At 60.0% G+C, this 6,705-nt stretch overlaps 1 long non-coding RNA gene across 2 annotated transcripts; it reads right to left on the bottom strand.

The window, feature by feature from the left end:
- Nucleotides 1-139: 139 nt before the first annotated feature.
- LOC308195395 lies at nt 140-6,636 on the bottom strand. Of its 2 annotated transcripts, none has more exons than XR_013951456.1 (2): nt 2,404-6,636; nt 140-2,289 (listed from the first exon to the last, which is right to left on the bottom strand). It is a non-coding gene; the product is annotated as an uncharacterized lncRNA (long non-coding RNA). The 2 variants fall into 2 exon arrangements; XR_013951457.1 differs by having other exon boundaries at nt 140-2,199.
- Between the last annotated feature and the right edge of the window lie 69 nt (nt 6,637-6,705).

Here is a 6,705-nt window from a genome sequence, read left to right as displayed (position 1 = left end):
TTCGTGGCACGTATCAGACAGGTACTTCACTGAGGAGGCACAGCCTTCCTCCTGGCTTGGTCGGGGTAACCGAATACACCTTACAGAGCTGCTCGGCTCTGTGCTGAGCCCTGAGTTAGAGTAATGAGCACCCAAACACTGGTTTTGCACCATTTATTGAAGATTTCAGGTGACAGCACGGCAGGTTAGCTTTGAATCATGCCAAAAGAATGTTAAAAACAGGAATTCAGCTGTATGCTTCCCCCACATACTGGAGAAACGCACAAAAAAACAGAAAACAAACCAACCTCATTTCAATCCCTTGCCTTCGCTTATTGGAGCTGAACAGGACGGTCTCGCAGGTAGCGGGAAGCTGCAAGTTTTCATACCGAGTGCTGCCTGATGGGAACCGGGACAAACCTTGCCAGAGCAACCGGGCAACCTGCAGAGCCATTTCTGCCGGTGGGGTCTCCAGCAGTTAGTCATCGGGCAGCACGGGGCCGAACGCGGGGCTATTTCTTCAACGAGAAGCAGAGCGCCTTCGTTTTGGGTACAGATTTGTTACCTGTGAAATAAGGTGGTACGGCATTGCCAGACTTCAGTTTCAACGTGCAGATACGCTGTCAGGACACAGACACCCATACGCAGGTACTAGTATCTTGCACGTTTCCCCCCACCCTGATCTCCACATGGCTACAGCAGTGCTCCTGCCTGCTCAGAGAGCCGCAGATCTGCAGCTGGAAGTGCAGCTGGGGAAGAGGAAAGCGGTCTGGGGCTGGGAAAGCTGAGAAATTTGTTTCCCCCCCCCCTATCAGACAAGACCCGTTCGGCTACTGAACAAGTGTGAAAGCAGCTTTGGTAAATTCAGGCAGTTTTCCTCTCTTTCTGGTGTGCCTTGACTCACCTAATCAGCACGAGGCACGCAAGGAACTGATTTTCCTTTCTGAAGAGCAGATGCTCCTCTGGGACCTGACAGGAGAAATGTCAAAAGAGCACAGGCAGGGGAGATGGGGACAGGCAGAATTTCTTTGTAAGAGACTTGCTCTGTAGAAAGGATGTCGCTCTGCTTTTCTGTATGGTTAAGTACTTACTGAGCAGAGCGCTGCTGATTCCTTCAGGAGATTATGCCTGTACAACGGTCCAGGGTTACATGTCAGCAGCCCAAGAAAGAGGCTACCTTTCAGAAAACCCTTTCAGGAAACCTGGGAGGGCTGCAGCGAATCCTATCTGGTTATTATTAGCTTAAGCAGAAGATAAAGCTGTGCCATGCTCTAAAAAGACACTTTTCAACTACCCAGCTCCTTTGATGGGCTCAAAATCGAAAGAGAAAACTTTGCTCAAGAAGCAATTTGCCTCGTCACTTCCTCGATTTCGAGTGACAGCTGCCCTGCACAGCTGGAGGAGTCCCTGCCTGTTCGCCTTCCTGCTCCTCAGGCCATGAAGTCAGAGTCCCCTGCGTGATATCACAGCTTGAGCGTGCAGGGCAGCCCGGCCAGGACCAAAACAGCCCCGGTGCTAGAAGCAGAAAGGAGGGAGCAAAGGTGAGGGGTGGGATGGGAAGCAAGCGACAGCGAAAAAAGGAAAGCAAGGCTCATTTCTGCTTCTCATTTAACAGATTACAGAGTCTCTCTTTAAAGGTGACTCATCCAGGGCAATACCAGGCATGGTTTCTTCTATTAACACACCCTTGGCAATAGCAGTTCAGTTAGTCACTGACTGGGTATCAAGACGTCACCGGCTGGGATAAAGCGCCTCTTTAACTTGGTACAGCGTCCATTAACACGTATTTACTTTGGAGACGAGCAGGGGCGGAGGAGGGGGGGGAAGAAACCACATCTCTCCTTCACCCGGCTGCTCCGGCCCGTGCAACTTCACCGCCGACTCTTTGCCTCGCTGCCTGCTCCGCTCCGTCCGGCTCTGCCGCTGCAAGTGCTGGGAAGTCACTCGCTGGTGGGACGGATGGACGGACAGAGGGCAGCGAGGCTTGGGGCGGCCGGCCATGGGAAGTCACTCACCGGTGGGACGGGCGGAGGTGAGGCTGGTGGCGGTCAGTCGCTGGCGACGGGAAGCTGCAGGTGGGACCGACGGACGGACGGACGGACGGACGGCGTCTCCGCATCGTGCCGCAGCCCCGCCGCGGGTGCGAGGCGTCGTGCCGGCGAGGCGAGGCGAGGCGAGGCGAGGCGGCCGCCCAGCGGTGCCCGAGGAGCAGGTTAGCCGCTGTCACACGCACAGTGGGGTCGCCGAGAGCACAATGTGCGTTAGTCAGTGGCTCACCTGCTCCTGGAGGGTGGCGGCGGCGGGGCCCACCTGCAGCGCGGCGGAGATAACGCGCCCGGGACCCTCCCGCCGGGGGTTCCGAGGCGGGGGCTCCCCCCGTGCCCGACCCCCGCCCCGCCGTGCCCGCCCCGCCCGGCCCCTCACCTGCCCCCGCCGCTCCGCGCTGCCCCCGCCGCCGCCGCCGCCAACTTCTCCCTTCTGCCCCCGGCCCGGCCCACGCCGCGCGCCGCGGCCCCTCGCCCCGCCCCTTTCCCCGCCGCAGCCAATCGCCGCGCCGCCCGCCCGCCGCCGGGACACGCCCCCGAGGCGCGGCGGCCAATAGGGATCCGCCTGCTCCCCCCCCCCCCGCGGCTCCGCGCTCCCTCGTTACCTACTCCCCCCCCCCCCCGGTGACAGCGCGTTCGCTTCTGCACGTCCGTGAGGCGGGGAGGAACCATTCGGCCCCGCCGGCCCGCCCGCCCCGCTCACCCCGCCCCTTCCCCGCTCCTCCGCCGCTCCTCGCCTGCCGAGCGGCCCCTCCGCGGCCCGCCGGGAGCCCCCGCCCCCCCCCGGCCCCTCAGTTATCCCCCACAAACTCCCCGGACGCCCCCCGGTCCCCCCCCGTCTCCCCCCCCCGGCCGGCCCTTGGTACGCTCCGCGGGGCCGGGCCATGAGGGCAGTGGCGGGGCGCACGTAGGCGGCGGGGGGGGGGGGGGGAGGGCTGTGTCCCCCCCCCCCCCCCCAACTGCCAAAGGGACGTTACCTGCTGAGCATTAAAAGCTGAATTTAAAGTGGTTTTAGGGCGTTTTGGTGTGTTTTTTAAAATTCGTCCCCCCGTTTTGGGGTGGGGCGGGGTGTGGGTGTGCTGCACGGGGTAGGTGGAGGTGGCTCTTGGTGCTGCGCCTCGCTGTGGTGGCACCCTGAGGGGGGACGTGGTGGCACTGAGGGGGACGTGGCTCTGAGGGGGACACGATGGGTGTGGGAGGGACATGGCTCTGAGGGGGGACATGGCTCTGAGGGGGACATGATGCCTCTGAGGGGGATGTGTTGGCTCTGAGGGGGGACATGATGGCTCTAAAGGGGGACGTGATGGCTCTGAGAGGGGACACAATGGCACTAAGGGGGGACATGATGGCACTGAGGGGTACAGACCCTCACAGTGCGCCATCACGACCCCCAAATACACCACCGAGCCTCCCCTCAGCCTGGCAGGCCCCCACCGCTTTCCAGCCCAAACGTCTTTCCCACAAGGATGGGAGGTGAAAGTCCATTTTCCCCAGTCCCTGTGGAAAGGCCGCTCTCTCCGAACCATTCCCCACCCAGCAGCACCCATACGCGCAGAATTCACGCTAGGGCACCCATCGCCAGCCCTGCTGCACGGCACCTTCCCCAAAACGCCTCCCAAAAAAGCCCCCCCCCCCCCAAGCCCTCCGGAGGTTTGCAACGTGTCGCCCTCACGTAATGGCCTTCGTGCTGAAAATTTGCGAGCACCTTAACAAGGATTTGCTGAGCGGCAGAGATAGATAGGGCTTTATGGGTGGGTGTGCCGGTGTCCCGCGGAGGTGAGGAGCCTTGCTCAGATAGACGTGAGTCAGGCGCTGGCTGCTGTCTGCCCTGGCTACACGCCTTCCTCAAACAGATCCACCACGGGGTGGACACGGCGGGCACGTCTGGGGGGACCCCGCGGGGAGAAAAGGTGCTGGGGAGGGGAGGCTGTCTGCAGGGCACCCTGCCACGCCTGGGTCCCCGTGCTTTGTAGGGTGCCAGCCGTGCTGAGTGGTGTGCGACCTGTCCGTACTGCTGATGGTGAGAAAAATCCTGTCGTGTGCAATCGTGGCTGCTGGACCCACGGCGGCAGGACCGCGTTAAACCCATGTGCGCGTGATCTCGCAGAAGACACCAGCTCTGCATCCCTGTTAGAAACTTCCTTGGCAGCTTTTGCAGGTTTAGCGGGAGTTCTGCAGCCTGCCGCGCTTCTCCTTGGTCCTGGTGTGGTTTCCTGCACAGCCGTGCACCCGATGCACGTCCCGCACACGGCTGGGAGCACTCCAGGATACGCCTATCACTCACAAGATTTGAAAGCAAAACCTTACAGCATGCTGCAATTCTCTACCCAGTTTCCTTACGTGATTTGCTGGAGCGCTACAAGTCGTCCGTGGCTCTGGTCTCTGCCGCATTGCCAGAGGGGGAGGACGGGGGGACAGCCCCTCTCCTGCGTGACAACCCGCATAATAACTGCCTCTGTTGTTTTGTGTGTGCTATGTGGGGGTTTTGTTTTCACCCAGCAGCTGTATGGAGAAAGTCACGTATTTTATGTCTCTCTCCGGCACAGGGCTCGCACCCAAGCGCGAGCAGCGCTCCTCGGGAACAAAATCAACCAAAGAGCACGCTGGCCCCAGCGCGCTCCCGGTGGGCTGGTGCTGCCCGCAGCAGGGTGAGCCAAGGCAAAAAGCGAGGCACGGCTGTGGAAAATACTCATTTTGTTTAACAGTGAGTATCCGGCGTGGAGTAAGGTGGCCAGGCGCTGCCCTGACACCTCCCTGCCAGCACCGCCGCTACCGGTACAGGGCTGCCTGCACGGGGAGCAGCTGCCTGGATCCTCCAGTGGCTCCTGTCCGTGAGCAGCGGCATCCTGTGCTGCTGTGATCCTCTGCATCCCCTGACTGTTCTTTACATTTCAGGTTTTATTAAAAAAAAAAAAAAAAAAAAAAAACTTTCCCCACCCGGGGAGAGGCTGTGCATGCGCAGCGGAGGAGTGTGCTTCACAGCGGTGCTTCCACAGCTGGCTGCTTGCAAAGTCAAGTCCTGCACGTTGCTGCGACCGCCCTGGGTGCTGTTTTAAACTGTGCCGCGTTGGAGCAGGGGCTGGAGCTGTGCCAGCTGGAGCTGCGGCGGGCAAACCGCTCTGGTGCAGCCCTGTGAAAAGCAGGACGGGTGCTTGCTCTGGCACTGCCATCTTTCGTGTGCTTAAGTGAACCGCGAGATGCCCCCAGGCTCAGAGGATGGTCTGCTGCTGACACTGCCCTTGCGAGCCTCCAGGCCCCGGGGGGCTTTGCAGAAATGGTGGCTGGTGCTGCTTGCCCCCGCTCCCCCCTCCGGCTCCAAACAAGCGTTGTTCAGCTCGTGGCTCAGCCCTTAATCTCTGGGATGAAATTTCCTGCTGACATTGACGGTGCTGCCCCGGGTAGGCTGCTGGAAGAGCCCCCAGTTATCCCAGCCGTGAAGCTCTTCCCTTTGTTCTCGGCTAGCTTTTAGTTGACAGCGCTGCCAAAAAGATGATGCTAACAGTGGCGGGGAGCTACGTCCTCTGGTAACGGAGAGAGGCTTCCCTTCCCCTGCCACAGGATGCCCCTGAGCTCTGCCTGCCTCGAGCGTGCCACTGCCAACCGGAGGCTGACCCGAGGAGCAGGGGTGGGAGCAGAGGGCAACGTGTGCCCTTTCTACCTCCAGGGGCCAGCAAATTGGAAAAGTGCAATTAAAAAGTCATCCCTTAACAGCACGGAGCTGTCGTTGCCTTCGTTCGGATCTCTTTTCAGTCCGGAGGGGCTGTGCTCAGCAGCTGCTGCTGCTTCAGTGGGGTTTTCGCCCCACAGCCACCCCTTGCCTGACCCACGAGCAGGCGGCGGCGGCGCTGGCACAGGTTTCGCTCCGCTCTGCGTTTTCAGGAAAAGGAGCTTGTTCTCTCCCCCGTCTCCTTTCTGACAATGACCTGAGTGTTTGCGAGGACACACACACGACTCTGGGTCGCATTCATCAGATGAGGCCGTGCTCCCTTTTCCCTGAGGCCAGCCGAGAAGGGCAGAAAACCGTGCCTGATGAAAGGACACTCAGAGAGGGGAATATCCTTCCTCCTTTACGTGCCTGCCATCACCCAGAGGAGCTGGAACATTTGGGTTGGGATCAGACACGCAGAGTTAGGAAAAAAAAAAAAACAACCCAACAGCCACGATCCCAGCTGCCTTAAAGAGGAATGTAAAATTTATCCGTGTCCTCGGATACCGTGCATGTACCTCCCGTGCCATGGGTTTTACTGCTGTGCGGACAGCGTGTGCCCAGCTCAGCTCGCCCCTCTGCAGCAAGTTGTGAGTGTCGGACTACAGGCTTTACGGGGACAGTCGCGGCTGGGACTTGTGTCACCGCATCACCCGTGAGGGCTAATGAGGTTAAAATTAAAATGCAGTGTAAAATTAAAGTGGATGCGTGCGCACTCCTGGACAAGCACAGCGAGCAGTCTGAGCCCCCTGTGAGGTAACGGGAGGGCTCTGAGGGAAACACACCACTCTCCTCTTTCTCTCACTTTTTATTAATGCGCGGCTTTCCCTATTTCCCCATCATTTCCCCGTCATTTCCCCGTCATTTCCCCATCACTTCCCCATCACTTCCCCGCCATTTCCCCATTCCCCCCTCACAGCAGCCGCCCCCCCCCGCCGCCCCGCAGTGGTACACCCCGCCCCCCCCCTCACGGCC

This window comes from Anser brachyrhynchus (genome assembly GCF_964034855.1).
Source record: "Anser brachyrhynchus genome assembly, chromosome: 5".
Lineage (NCBI taxonomy): Eukaryota > Metazoa > Chordata > Aves > Anseriformes > Anatidae > Anser > Anser brachyrhynchus.
The sequence above is the reverse complement of the archived record's forward strand: the minus strand, read 5'-3'. Positions and strand labels throughout refer to the sequence as shown.